Source organism: Anopheles coustani, chromosome 3 (assembly GCF_943734705.1).
Source record: "Anopheles coustani chromosome 3, idAnoCousDA_361_x.2, whole genome shotgun sequence".
Lineage (NCBI taxonomy): Eukaryota > Metazoa > Arthropoda > Insecta > Diptera > Culicidae > Anopheles > Anopheles coustani.
The window spans coordinates 6481318-6497438 of record NC_071288.1 but is presented as its reverse complement, the minus strand read 5'-3'; positions in this window follow the sequence as shown (position 1 = coordinate 6497438).

Genomic DNA, 16121 nt, shown 5'->3' with positions numbered 1-16121 from the left:
ACTTTGTGGCGATCAAACGGTGATTGATCGCATTAAAAACTGATCATATATTGGGCTATTAAGATCACGAATTGATGGATTCGTCACAAGAACCGTAAAGTCGTCGGCGTACATCAAACGTTTGAAGAAGAGCCAATCTGTCGGTGAAGAAATTAAGAATAAATACCCACTGTGCTAAACTGCTTATTTTGTGATGACGCCATGGGTTTCTGTGCCCGCATAACGTGTGTGGCATTTTGAACCGTGGAAAAGTTGTCCAAAGAACCGAAGGGAAAGTTCTCCTTTCATGAAAAAATTATCTTAGCTACTATTTAGATTAAAATGTAATTAAATCTTTTTGGAAAACATAAAATAATTAGCTTATCGGTTAAAGTTTTATAAAATGCCAAATCGCAATCGATAAACTCTCCTTTATTTCCCAACCCATTTTCGACACACTTCTTACCTACTGATCAAAGTGCAAAATGGACGTTTGAAATATGGTTCTACCCTTTTCGCCAGCGTCGAAAAATGATCACTTAATCACGAGCGCGTTTTCTTCCCACCGTTGCCCCAATATCCCTTACATCCGCGGCGTTAGCGGAGAAGCAAAAATGCCATTTGGCGCACGGCGCAGTCCGGTAACACACAGGGAAATAATAAATTGTTCCATTTACTCGCCAACATTGGCTTAACACCGATAAAAATCGAACAACATGGTACATAAATAAGGCCGAAAAAAAAAGAACCGTTTCGCCCGCTTTGCGCGGCTCGCTCCGGTAGCACATTGGCATATTTACGGCCGACGGGAGGTTCGGTTGGCGCTGCGATGTGTCGAGTACCTCCTTCCCGCTCGAGTGTTTCTGATGCTTGAGTCGTCTCGAGGAGACCAACCGGCATGCGGCATCCCGGACCTTTCCCATCCGGCCAACCCTTTGCCGAACAATGATGAACCACCAATTTTATGGCCCAATGCGTCTCCTTTCGCGCCGAAACCTCGGCGGATTCGCGGCGGAGACAGAATGCGAGCAAAACGGCACCACAAAACCAGAAGCTGTGTCGAGCGATCGACTTCAGAGCCGTTACCACTCGGGTGCTACCGGACGCCCGCCCGCCAACGATCGGTTTTCGATTTCGCTGCTTCGTTGAGAGGCGCAAAAAGGGTAAAGAAAATAGTACCACCCAAGTTTCGGCCACGGAAGCTAGGGTATCTTGAAGCCTCGGATCGTAGTGCGGTTGAATTATCATTCCACACCCCGCACTGGTCCCTCCCCTTCGATCGCACGACATAGCCTTATAGGGACGAAAGGTCTTTTCGCAAACTCATTCTCGACTTCATTCACAAAAAAACTCAACTGTCACTCTTGGTCGTTCCATTTTTCTTTATCGTTCAGTTTTTAAAACTCTACGCACAGCCATTTAAATGGCTCTCGGTAGTCAAGTGACTCCCGGTATGCGAATAAGCATCATTTAACTCCCAATTGGTGATGCGATGAACAAAGGGCCGTTTTTTTCAATCCTCCCGATATTCGCTGGGAAAGGTAAATAAGTCTACTGCTAGGGACTCTATCCGAATTTCTTTTAACTCGCTTAACAGTCTAAATAAGCTGAGCAGCTACTGAGAGCTCTGAGCTTCTTGATTTAAATTTAAAAATTCCATTGATGATTGATGAAAAGGTCATCGTTACACAACTCCCTTGTTAGAGATAATCATTATTGCAAAAGTGGATTTTTTTACATAACATAATTTTTAACCTACATTTAAATTTTACACAACATGAAACAAATAATTTTGTGGTGAATAGCCAAAAACAAAAAATCTGTAAACACAGGGAAAAGGAATCCGAACTGAAGGAATCATCTCTTTCATAAATTATTTTTAGCCCAAAATGTGTACCGCACAGGACTGAAGCGGAAGGCGAAGGAGGAGTAGATGGTGATCGCATTTACATTGCTTCATTTGCCGACCATTTTCATCCACATCCGGAGGCCACACGCCGTGGTGTCCCTATCGTCGGTTCCATTCCGGTGTCCCACACTATGATTAAATTAGCATATGCTGTTGTGCAGTACCCCCATTTAGCGTCGCAAGCCGTAATCAAACAAGCATAAAACATAAACATAAACCTCGACGGCCATTTCCCCGGTGAGACACACACACACACTTGGGGTCGCACGTGTGTGCACTCACAGCATCCCCAGCAGCGGTGTCGTTCCGATCGGGAATCGAACCGGGAAGCAATTCCCGTGCGGACCCTGGCGACCATCGGCACACTTTTCGCGCAGGGGCAGGCCATCGATGGGGGGCATCATGGCCATGTACGGAGCCCGGCCGGGAACAGGATACGATGCATACTTTATGCATTTATAACAATTAATACGCATGGCCGCTGCGCAATCACACCACAATTTACGCGACCTAGCCGTGGTGAGGGAGTGCAACGGGGGAAGTGGCGGCTATGCTGCACTACATGGAACGAGAAATGCATACATCAGTGAAGGGATACATTTTCCCCGACGACGACGACGACGACGCCAGAGAGTTTACGACGGCGCGCAAACAAGCACCACCACCCGTGGATAGCCAAAATTATGTATTTCGTTTAAGATTCATATTCCGCTTTCTTTCCTTTCGTTTCCTTTCGTCCGAAACCGAACCGATCCGGCCCGGCGAAGAAAACAGACTCGGTCGGACTCGTCTGCATTTCATTACGCAGCCCAACAATGCACAGCACAACGACATGATCATCATTACGCCGGGCCGGGACGCACAAGGGTGGACAGAAAACGGCACACACCATACCGGGGGCCTTTGGTCGGGCCATTTCTCGGCCCCGCTGCATTCGGACGCAATATTTCACCGAAACAAACTTGCGAACGAACGGCGAAAGAAAGCGGGAGAAAAAGTTAAAGCTCAACCTCGAGTGCATTACGTCCCCGCTTCCCGCGAGAAGACCCAGATCATGTAGTCACCAAGGGTGGCTGGTGGGGGGGGGTGGGATGGGAAGGGATAGGATAGGGGGTCAGTTTTCACGGCATGGACATAAATTATCGTACACCCCAAAATGTCTTACTTTGTGTGCGCGCGCTCGCAAGACGAACGAGGTGCATTTCTTATGAAGCCGTTTTCTCCCGGTTGTCCTTGTCGGGCACTTTTCTCGTTCGCCTGTCTTGTTTTTGTTTTACGAGTTTGGCCGGCTCGCCTCACGTTTTGAGCCGTTGGAAATATTTCATACGTTTTTGGAGTGATATTTCTTCGTTTCGTGTTCATTTGTATACATTTCTTTTAATATCGTGATACTTTGCCGAATCTACGTGGTATTACAATTTTTCTGATAAATCATAACAAGCTTTTAAAAATGCTATATATATGCTATTGTTTCTAAATGCTCTCACACTAAAAGAAGACAAATTTTAATTCAATTTTGGAGAAGTAATCTTAAAAAATGTGTTTTAAAAACCTATAAAGAGTGATCGCATATTACGTTTCTCCACTGGTGCCGCTGTTGATACTTAGCCTCTGTCAAAGATTGGGTTTGTAAATAATCATGGGTTTGACAAATATAGAGGCAGTCGGAGTAGTATAAAAGCAGAAAACCTGTTGAAAACTGTCGCAAAATAAAGATCACTAGTTTTATGGGGCGATCTTCGCTGCCACCGAAAATCATTAATTCATTATAGCCATTTGCAACAAAACCCTTTATCAAACTTCACATACTGTGTTCGACTGTTCTGTGTGTGAATTGTCTGGCTTGTAATGCAAATAACGGTGGAATCATCTTCCTCGTCACGTTATCGTTCTTGCTTTCGCTTCCCCTCAATATGATCTTTGCCAGTTCATGGAAGTGAGAAAGCATAATCCGCCCAGCATAGTGCCTGCCCTGAATGAATGACGGCACGAACTTTGCACCAAACCTTTGGTGGATCTTCACATACACACACACACAAGCGGTGAAGACGCGCACAAACGATGCGCAAAGCTCCTTTGCCCTGCAAACATCCAAGCATCTGCAGAGCAATCGTTACTCTGCTGCCTCACGTTTCGGGCCAAGGCTCCGGGTTTTCGGAAGGCGTTACCGGCAACTAATAGGTTTATGAATGTTTACACTAAGACCACCCTCACCCTCAGCAACACGGCGCCCCGATGGGGAAGGCGACCGAGACCGAATGCGCGAGCAAAAGGGCGCCCTTTTTCCACGATCGCTATCACGCGCGATGTTCGCACAATGTTTTCGCCATCCATGCGATGGAAGAGGAAACGAACCAAGCGTACCCTCATGCGTGAGAGTGTGTATGTGTGTGTTCGAAAAGATTTTATTGGAGGATTAACCGTGACCAAAGTGCGAAACCTGTAATAAAGTAAAATAAAATAAATTAACACAATCGATTTGCCAGCAGCGCTTTTGGGTATGTCGAGAGGTTGGCGAGGGTGGGAGATGATAATAGGTACCCTGGTGGAGGAGTAGCGAAAAATGCCAACCCTTACCTCACACATCTTATTTTACCCCCTTGCAGCCGGCTCCCCCCTTTTTGGGGTCCGTGGAAGAAAGCGAAACATTCGTCGAACGGATTTCGTTCAACGCAACGAACGAACCGAATGTGAATCGAATCTCATCCACCATTTTCCATTTCAGAAAAAAGGGAGAGGGAGAAAGAGAGAGAGAGAGAGAGTTGGAAAGGAAAGGATTAAAATGTGAAGGAGAACAGCTTGGGTGCAGCATGCGATCGTACTCATGTTTCGATTATTTACAAACCCAATCAGCATCGGATTAAAAGTGCGACGCAACGACGCAGGAGAATCTTCGCGCAAGGGCTCTCGGAAAGTGAAAAACCCACCTGGACGGGTCGGGTATGGAATACCGTGCGTGGTAGATTTGCGCGTTATGTCACGCTCGGAAACGAGCTGACACGCCTGATCTATCCGATTTCGATCGACTCGGTTGACTTTCGGAAGGATCATAATTTATCACAACTCCACCAACGGTTTTCCAACGAGCACGATCTCCGGTCATGTTTCCCATCGCAACGGGAAGATTACGGAGAAGTGCGGGGGACATTTTCCCGTTGCGCAGGTGAAAAACAAGCATAACATTAGAATAATCAATTATGATTCTCCACTCGCGCTCGTCCGTGCCATATTTCGATCGTACTCTGCGCGCATCTGTCACACTCAATCTTCGACATACGACACACACGCACACATGGAGCTACGAAAAAGTACACCGACACGGCTCCCGGTTAGTGCGACCCGTCAAGAATCACCTGTCCGGCCCAGCGAAGGATTTCCTCCCCTCTTCCACTTGTTCGAAACGAGGTTATGTAGGCAAATGCAAATTCCACCGAACCAACGACACGAACCACTGGAAAAGAATCCACCGTGTTCCGCCCGCCCCGCCACCCCCGGCCGCAACGGGGGTCCCTCGCGGTTGGTTGATCTTTTCCTGGATTTCCGGGAACAACTCCGCGAACAGCCCAGCCGGCCAGCTTCATGACCGACGGAGTTAATCCATCGTCACACGCTGGGCCCAATATTGCTGGCCATCGAGATAAAATCGATTGTAGCCTGTTTCGCTTTATTCTCGCTGTCTGCGCGTAGCGAGGTAGTTAAATATAGTTTGCTTAGGGACGGTGGGCAAAGGTGTGTTTGAAGTATGGACAAAATTTAAATTTCCACGGAGACGAAATATGTTAAAAAGGGACTACCTATCCATTGAAGTATAGAATCGGTGCTCTCCAAAGTTATTTTACAAGACTTTTTCAAAATATTTACATAAACGAATGAAAAAGGAAATATAAATAGCGCAACAAAAGCTGGGCCACCGTATCGTGGTGAAGCTTGTTTCAAAATCGTCAAATCTGGTAAATATTTTCCTAATCTCCTTAAAACCAACACAATCTATTGATGGCCAGTATTCTATAGTGCTTTGGTCTGCCGTTCGTTATACCATTACCAAAGCATTGAATTTAACTTTATATATTCAACGTAAGTGACTAACAACAGCATTAAAAAGGTTATATCGTTATAGGAGAAAATTTAGTGAAAATTAAGTTTAAATAATACTTTTGCAAGCATGTGGACAGTTTCAAGCAGCCAATTAAACTAAACAAAGCATATATACGAAATAACATTTTTTTTAAATGAGAAATATTCCTCAACTGCTTTTGATCTAACTTGCTACATAACTTACATAACAGCATATTGCCTTTTTACATAACTTTTTAGAACACATTTAACACACATGATACGAGGGTTATTTACGATATGTTTCTTATTGGGACACTTATCGATTTTACCCATAGTTCAGCTGGGAACGATTCTTGACAATAAAACGAACAAAACACTCGGCTTATCTGTCCCAGCTTATGTTCCTTGCGGACAGATGGTAGATTTCACGAACGGAAGCTCGCAAAAAGGGACAGGTTTGACCGATGCTGGTGTCCTTCTTGTATTTCCCTTTCTCTACGCCTCTCCTACCCTTCGCTCTCCTTATGACCACCTTCACGAAGCTACCAGCCGGTAGTTCTCTTCACCACCATGCACGCATCATAATGTTGTCCGGTGTCAGTTTTTATTCATGTTTTGCTTTATTTTGCCTGCTTCGTTTATGTTACTCCCGCGGTAGCAACCCACGGCTGCCGGTACTCACGCGGCCGCTCGCCAACCGGGAAAACCATACCATCCTTCCCCCTTGGGTGGCTCTGCACGGGGTGATCGGGACCGTTGATGTTTATTTTATTTGGCAGCATTATTATTGCTCCGAGTCGTGGCCATATTTATTTGTGTTTTATTCTAAGTACACTTAACCGGGCCGCTTTTGGATTGCACGGTGCAATGGTGTCGACCACAAGATGGACGCGCATTCGCAAAACGGCTGCGCACGTTCTCCTTCAGGTGTAACGAGCTAAACTTTATTGCCGCTGGATCCGAGGGATAGCACTTTTGTGTGTGGTTTTTCTTAATCGCCGGGACGGGGTTCGCTTTAAACGTGTTCAATCGAAACGATCGATTTGGAGGATCAATCGGTTGATCTGAGAGGTCTAGGTAGCTATTGGTTGGTTTCCTAGACCTGGTGCAAGTATAGCGAAAAACATCCCCACCAACAACACCCTCCTATTCATCCCCACCCCGCGCCATCCACCAATCAATCAATCAATCGGTGTGATTTTATCGCAATCTCCGATCCACAACAAGGCGGACAAAACGATCCATCGCTGGAAACGATACGTTCGCTTCGCAGATTTTTTGTTTTCCTTTTCCAACCCCGCTCCCGCTTTTCCCGAGCCTTGGATGCCAACCTTGCTTCCATCCGCGCGCCGGTACGGAGGCTTGATTTGAGTTGCAATAAAATTTCAACACTTCCCCGAATGGAAGAGTTCGGGAAGTCTTAAATTAAGATGTCGTTTGTGGAGAAGGTGCATCCAATCGGCTGGCGGTCAATAAATTTCACCGGCCGGCGAATGGGTCGTCTCGTACCGGGCCGTGTGCTGTGCGTACGTGTTTTGCTTTTTCGTTACGTTCTCCTCCGGCCTAGCGAGATACAAGATAAGGCCGATGTTGTTCGTCTTGGAAGAAGCGTTAAATTAACGTCGCTAACAAACCAAGAGAACGTCGTGCGTCGCCGGTTGACGCGTGGCCACGGAAAAACGCGGCCCATTCGTACGATAGCTTTTCCACCAATCCCAGGTCTCGGGTTCGGGTCGATCGAGCGAGGGTATTCGGTCGCTATCATATTTCTACCACACAAAACCCACCGCGGTCCGGCGTGGGTTTGCTGTGGTTAATTGGATAGGTTTTGAATAATTTCTTCCCGATAGGGTGTTGAAAACGGAACTGTGGGTTCGCTTGTCCACCCTGGCCGCCAACTGCCGGTGCTGGATGTTGGGAAGGTGTTTTACACCTCCGATAAAATCACTAGCTGCTGCCGTCGTCGAGCCAAAGATTCAGAAGCATATTTGTTTGATAGAGTTTTTTGAACACACTCTTATGACATTTGAAACATAAGGAAACTCTCCATATAACAAATCTTTTTTGATTGAAAAAAAAACCATCTATGTTATCTCACCTATGCAAAAAGAGTACCAATTTCCCAACAGAATCATTTGCCACCAACTCCAACCGTCTTGGCTCTAGTTTCATATTCACTTAACTGGCGCCTGATAAATGAAACGGAACACACCCTGAGCGCAATTGCAATTGCAGCCGACAATAAATGGCGTGTTTGCTCTGCCATCCATCCACGCTCCAACAGGCACACACACAAACACATGCGAACAGTCTTCCAGCTTTCCCGCAGCCCCAGCAGTCGCATAAGTCACCCGTGATCCCACCCCTTGCCCACTTCCCACCTCGGTGCGCAGACTCCTCGTGCTGGGTGGTCAACGAGCGGGAGACAAATGAAACGTGGCCACATAATGGATTGTCAACCCCGTTGGCAAATGCGATTTCACTTTCGGCCGGCCCCGAAACGGCCTCGATTTGGTTGCCGATGGTTGATTAAGGAACAGAGCTAGCGCAACACCGGCTTGTGTTCCGCGTTCTTCCTCCACCCAATCGGCCAGTGGACACCCTGTTTTTCCACGGTTGTACAAATGTTGTGCCGTGTATGCAAATACTGTTTCATCCGCATTCGGTCACTCGCAGGCGTCCGCAACACGACCGCGGCGCAGTCGTGGCTAATTATTATTAATTCAGTGACAATTATTTAGATCACTGCCAATACGGAATAGAAAGTACATGCATCGATGGCCATTTTTCTTCACCCACTTCGCATAATTTTTACCTCCCCTCCCTCGCATTGCATTTTTCACATTGCATTTACTCATTTCGCCGATTGAATCCTTGCCTTCCCGCACTCCGCCACCACCGGGCCTACATCTATAATCAAACAAACATTAGATGCTCTCGTTCGCGAGCTACTCCTTGGCTAATGCGATCGCCTAACCTGGAACGGGGCTCGTATGGCGTGACGATCGTAAAGGAGGAGTAGGTGGAGGTTGTCGTGAAGTACCAGCTAGTCAATGGAACACACCAGTGCAAGTGGAGCAACACACCGGGGGGGGAGAGCGCAAAGGGAGAAATAAAAGAGGAATAAAAGTGACACTACTCTCGGGCACGAGCACGCGAGAACAGGAAATGGCACGGCAGACCAACCATTGCGCTTGCAAATGGAGCATAGGCATGCATAAAAAGATTGAATTATGATTCGGCTGGCGTGGACGGCATTGGCCACTTTGGTATTATTTTATTTCCCTTTCCCGGGGTCGGGGTTTTACTACATACATTTATTTCCTGTTTGCTGCGACTTGGGCTTTTCCTTTACGAGCGTCACCGCCCGCCCCGGAAGCGTCCTTTTATTTGCGGACCTACCAAAACTGCACGTCAATCCATGGTGGATACCCAAGGCGGAACGGAACGGGGAAATGGAATCCTCTCACCGGCTCATCATGACGTGACGAGATGGGGTCGGATCGGGCTCCCTCTGGCCCCCGGGATTAGAACCACCACTCGCACGCTCACGTGCACATTGCGGCCGCCACCATAACCGTTGTGTGGTGTGCGCCGAAACGCCATAAATTACCAACTCCCTAAGGGCTCGCGGTAAGCGGATACGCCTGTGAAGCCGGGTCGGTTCCCCTCCAGCTGCCACGCCCGCCAGCTTCCTCCCCCACGTTCGTTCCGCGCAATTATAAACAATCGGATCGGAACCTGACGCGGGCAGCGAGCAGAAACCTGACCCGTCGAACGCCGGATTTAGGGTGGTACGCCGGCTAAGTTGTCGGTAAGTCGGTCGGGCCGATGAGTTGCGCAAGTGCATACGCGGTCGGCTTATGTGTCCATCTTCTTCTGCTGAATCTCCTAAGCTCGCATCCACAGGGTGGCACAGTGATGCATCTTCTTGTTGAGGCGCCTCGTACTTTATGGTATGCTTTGAAAATAATAACATTAACCCAAAGATATGTAAATTGGTTTCCTAAGAAGTTTTTTACAAAGAATAGCAATCCGTATAATATTTTGTTACTTTAAATCAGATATACTGTTTTCAATCGTAGATTGAATAATGTACTATAATATCTAAATAGTTCATTTTGCTTTTATAGAACACCACAATTATGTTGCAATAAATTAGAAATATTTTCCTGAATTTTATGCATATTTAATTGTCTCAAATGAGATCACCTTGTACGAAAAGGGTTTATTTTTCTTCTAACCTCCGATGGACGTTGCTGTCGTGCACCGTGCAACAAAACAGCCCCCCCATCGTTCGTCAGAGCGTTCGCTTTCGTGTGCACTTTGTTTTCCGATTTTTTATGTATTTTATTTTGTATCCCTCCCTCCGTTGGTGCCCTCCCGTTCGGCAGTACAGTGTGTTAGAAATCTAAGGAAATAAATTTCCTCCACCCTTTATTTTAACATCCCTTTCGCAATCGGCATCGCTGGCCGGGAAGAAATGCTTCCCGAAGGTGTGCAACCCCGAAGGAGTTAAGCTGCCATCTTCGGGGGCTTAGCCGTCATCCCCATCCTCCCGTTCGGTGTGATGCACCGTGGTCTCGTGGTCGGTTGGTCGGACGAACGGCAGGAGAAGAGAAAGATTGCGCCAAACCAGCGAACCAGCATTTCAAGCCTGTTCGGCATACATCAGCTTAGCAAACTTATCGGGTGATGATGTCAGTGCGCCCTCCTGTGGCCCTCGCTTCTGCTCCTCCACGTCCCCAGCCGACACGAGTAACGAAGCCGCTCGCCATCGGGAAAACGGTATGTTTTCTCAATTTGTAGTAAAATTTATTTTTCACTTTCTTTCGTAATTATTTTCCATTTATTTTATCTTAATAGAGCTATTAATTTTATGGACAGATAAGCGGCAGCGCTGGCAGCAGGACTGCCAGTCACTCGGTGCGTCGGCTGGCCCCAGCACGACGACCGTGGCGTTTCCGCCTGCGCACACCGGCCGGCTAAAAGTCCTGCCAATTCCGATGGAAGTCGACCGGGCGAAAGACAAAAACGCGACTGCACCGGGCATTCGGAGGAGCAGCATTTGCTGAGCCGTAAACGCTGAAATCGATTGAGGTGCGCTGAAAGGTAACCCGGTGCAGAACCGGGCCGGGTCGGAGAGGCAAAACGTAAAACAACAACGGTAGGCACAACGGGGTCACAGTGGCAGGGCGGGCACAGATAGCCGTTGGATCAGGGTTGTAAGGATCGGTATATTTCAATTTCCGAACCTTGGACCATTGAACCGTGCTGGCAGGGAGGATGAACCGAACACGGGTGTCGGATCCGTTTGCCCTCGATTTCGATGTCAAAAGATCACTGGCGGGTGCAACCGGGGTCTCGGGTGAAGGGATGGATATTTTAATTTTGGATCGAAATCGCACCGAACAAGATGAGGGACGAAACAGAAAGAAAATCAATACTGTAAAGGAGAAATGAACGAATTCCATTTAAACTTATACAAATTATAGATATTTGGATGATTGTACAACCAAGTATTTGTAATTCCTCCTTTGTTTCAAGCAAATTCATAAATGAACGTAGACAATATTATTAATGTTGTAATAAAAGAAGTTTTCCATAAAATATAAATCTACCGAAATAAAAACAGTCTAAACCTTTACCCAACTAACCAATCATCAACTTCTTAGCTCTGGACGATCTTGTTAAACAATTTCCCGTTCTACACGAGTAAAACCACATGAGTAAGTCAGCCCTGAACTCGATCTTATCACCAACACGCCTCAACTCGCCTCAAACCACTGTCAGCTCGAATCAAATCTACATTACACTAATTCCCTGAAGTTAATTCTAATTGAATGTGTCAATCCCAACCGGTTCGCCCTACCGAATCGAGCGCCGGGGGACGAGGTTTGCGGTTTTATGCCCCTCGAGATGGACTGCAATTGAAATCAATCCAATCGGAGCTTCTGGTATGAGCTGCACCCTAAATCCTCCGGCTGCATCACTTTTATGGTGTTGGCGAGTTCACACGTGCACCCCCTCGAGGTTCGGTAGATCGAGGTTGCCTTTCGTAGTACGCAGTCACCGAGAGACCGCCGTTGGTTTCATCAAGCCATAAAAGAGTTAATCGGCTGAGAAACGCATAACCCATCCCCGGATTTGATTGGGTTGGGTGTGAATTTTAACACATTAAGCTTGAGTTCGACCGCGGGCGAAATGTGCATCGCGCTGGGGAAAAGCGAGAAAAATTTGCGCACGAAGGTCCAGCCATCCGGCTCGTCAAGATAAGGCGTCCCTGGATAGCTTTGATTGATCCACAATGGGGCCAAGTTAATGAAACACAGTCTATCTTAAGCGGTGCGGCTTCAACAGTCAGTGGCCTAGAAGGCTAAGCCTTCGGACGATGCGGCCCCGATAAGCTGACACCGAGCTGACGTACCTCCACACGTAGCCACGGAGCCGGTTCGCGGGAGCGCTATAGCGCTTCAAATCAGGTGGATGCAACCGCACGAGGAATGCTGCGTCGGTAGGAAGATATTGTTACATGTAAATATATCACTCAAAGCGATTTTACATTGTACATCACACGAGCTTTCCCGTTCGCTTCGCGGGCGTCCTCGGGGCGTCGGGTGTGGGTGAAGGCGGCGAAAGTAATACCTGAATTCAGGGTCGCTGCGTCGCATGGCGTGACGCGGGGCACGAGCGCCGTGCTCAAATCGATGCAAAACGGTGTAAAACACACCTTTCGAAAAACTTGAACCACTTCACGACTTCGGTGGCTTAATTTCATTACCCTGGCCGATAGTTAGTTTCGGGAAAGGAATAAAACAACGTGTCCCAGGCTCCCCAAATATAGGAAATCACCATCATAAACGGGTCATTTAGTTCAGCTTAAACGGCGCGAAGGACGTGCCAAAGCGAAGGTTTCCCAAAAAAGCGAACCATCGAAACTCGGTAACACGGTAAGTCCAGCCGAAACACATTTCGTTTGGCATTACCGGCTGCAAAATGTGTCATAAAATCGATTAAAAAAGGTATTATCACCTGATACGAGGTGTACGAAGGTGAAAACAAACGCTTACGGTTTCAGGGGTCTATAAAATTGGATGGTGAATTTAAAACACCTCTTAGTGTCGACACTTAATTATGCGAATTGTGAGAAGTTTGACATTTGAAAGAGGGAAATTATTTTCCTTCAAACGATGCTACTTTAAACGGTGATTTGTTTGAATCAAGCTGAGAAAATTAGGTAATTTAAACCTTGGAAAACAGTTTCCTCTACTTTGCTCTACCGTTGACGAGTCAGAAAACACACAAACAGTCCTCTTGAAGAAATTAAAGTCAATGGTACGATGCTAAAGTTGCCAAGTTATGGTACTCCCAGGCAACCGTAGTGCCGAGGTCGCTGGGGACGGGGAGGAGGCGGCGGACAACGGTACCAACGTATCGCATCACTTTACTTTTACATAACATTTCGCATAGAACAGGCAAAACCACTTGCTCGACGAGCGAACACGGGCAAAACGCAAACGCAGAACCGGGGCGCATCAACAGTTGTCAAACGAACGCTGTCGCCAGCCAGGATGCCGCAGCCAAGTCCCAGCGGGTGCTTTAAGGCCTTTTAGGGGGTTTTCGCAGCCAGGGATGTTATTCGAGCCGGCCCGGTCCGTTGGCTCGTGCACTTCTACCGACTTCGGCGAGTGTGGTACAGTTTGCAATAAAGGTAAGATACACGCTTATTCGTTGCTTTTTGCACGGGTTTATCTCTTCAAAAAAATGTTAAGCTCCTACAAATAATTTTTCGATGTTTTTTCATTAAACATTTCTCTTTTGTTCGAGAAGAGAGGAAGTTCAAAATTTGGAAAACAATTTTGGTTAAAAAAATTATTAAGATGCACTTGACAAAATAAACCTGCAAAGCACTGTACTTCTCCCCGTGGTTTGGTTTACCTTGTCAATAGTCGTTCCGTTTCGTCCTTAGGTACAAACAACACGCGGTCGAAACGGCACGAGGGGGTATGGAGTTGCTCGTTGTGACAAACGAACGGTTGCGTACGTACTAAAATTACATTACATCTTCATGTTACATGCATATCAATGAGACAGGCAAACGAGAAGGCACGGGAAGAATTAAGGGAGGAGAAAAACGCAAAGAAACATCCGTTCGCTGCATTTCAGCCTGCGCCATGGAACGGGTGGAAGGTTGGCGCTGAACGAAGATGCAGAAAAAAGTGCACTGTGGCTGTAGGCATCGATGGGCTTTAGAAGACACGGGCGCGTCTGTCAGTAAAAAAAACCAGCCCCTGCGGAGAACTTGGAGGTTGAAAACGATTCCAACCATGGGAGGAACACCACGATGGGTGGAAGGATGCAGAGGGGAGCGTGGAAGCTGGAGCAGGGCAGTGTACGAAAGCGGGTCTAAAACGGAGCATATGCACATGCACCGCTCTGAAATGCAAGCTGCGCGAGGCTGTGACTGCAAAAGTGTCATTTGGGCTCTTTCTCTCTCTTCGCTCGCTGCGCCTTCGCCATTTTCCAAGGACAACTCTTGGGCCGGGCCAGGTTTTATGCTGTGCGATGCAAAACCCAAGGCCAGGCGTATAGTCCCTCCCCCTCCCTCACCCTACAACCCTTCCGTTTTCGGAGTGAAACGAAGTTGCAGATTGAGCGGTTGGCGGCTTGAAGCAGTTTTGCACTAATTAAAACATTTTAGTACATTTGCTGATTTATTTTAACGGCCCCGCGGGGCCGAAGGGCTGGAAAAGCGAAGGGCTGACGCGTTGGACGATGATTAAATGGTTCCCATTGGTCCCGTTAACTTATGCACAGACGTCCACCGGTGCCAGCGACTCGTAAATTCATAACGAAATGAATATTGTCGAGACATTGCGCACGTTACTCTCTTCCCTCCGGGGGTCCCTGCTTCTAAGGGTACTTTCTCGTCTTCTGACAAAACTCGACTGATCGACGTGGTCCGCTCATATTATCGCATAATTAGTGCGCTCCGCTTCCCATCAAAGAACGTTCGAAAACTGACACCGGAGCAGTCCAGCGCAACCCAAAGGGCCGCTTCTCCACCGGAATTACTCTGCCGGTCAGAAACCGTGCGATAATCCCTGGCCGGGAAAATTTATTCTCATTGGATTTTCTATTTCGCTCGCAGTCGAAACTGCATCCCCAGTGGTGCCTTCGGTCTAACACTCCCCCGAGCCAACCCGCACGATATACACACACACACACACACACACACACACCACCATCAACCTGGTGGAGCATGCATGATAATGAGCGTAATAAATAGTAGCAGTATCGTGTTTCGGAGCGCACAAACCCTGCCGGTTCACGAGGAAAATGGTTAGCATAAATCAATCCCAGCAACACCTAGTGATTAAGGTGCGCTTGAGGCCAGGCTCAAGTCTGCGGGGTCGCTCAAGGGGGGAAGCCGCTAAATGAGTCCGTTTTATTGCACCTTTCGCCAGCCGGCCGAGTTGGTGGCCTTTTCCATGGGATTTGCATATGACGCGCGGGAATATTGTGTTCCAGATTTATAATATGTAGAATTGGTTCAGAACAAGTCTTGAAAGGAAAGAAAATTAAAATTCCCCTGAGTTCCTCTCAAAGGATCATTTAATGGTGGTTAGAGACTAGAACTCAAGTGTAGTATGGTACATCTTTTCGCAGGAAGATTTCATTTCATAACACATCGTTTATGGCTTCTCTTTTCGCTCCGTCTCTTTCCCTCATTTCTTTACCAAAATACGAAAAGCACTCTTCTCAGTTCAACTGCAAATTCTGCACTCAAAGCGCAGTGCCGACAACGCCGCTCACCCAGCCTGGAACTGACGACCGAATCGGCGTGTCGAATGGCAACGGTCCGCCGAGTCGCCCGGTCCAAAAACCGATCAGCAGAGGTTCATTACGGCACGCCTTGGGCGGCCCTTCGAGGGTCGATCAAGCCGGACATCCCGAACGCAACAAAGGGCGCAGGTCGAGTGCCAGTCGGCGGCATGAAGCGTGTTTGTACATTAGATCACCGGGGGGATTATATGGACCACGAACGCCACCCAACACCGCGGGGTCGGCCGGTCCGTCCGTGCAAATGGCTAGGGCGGAGGCTGTCGTTAATCGGATTGGTCCCGGGATCCCGGCCCGCATTACGATTACGCCAGCCGCTCACCCGGACTCACAC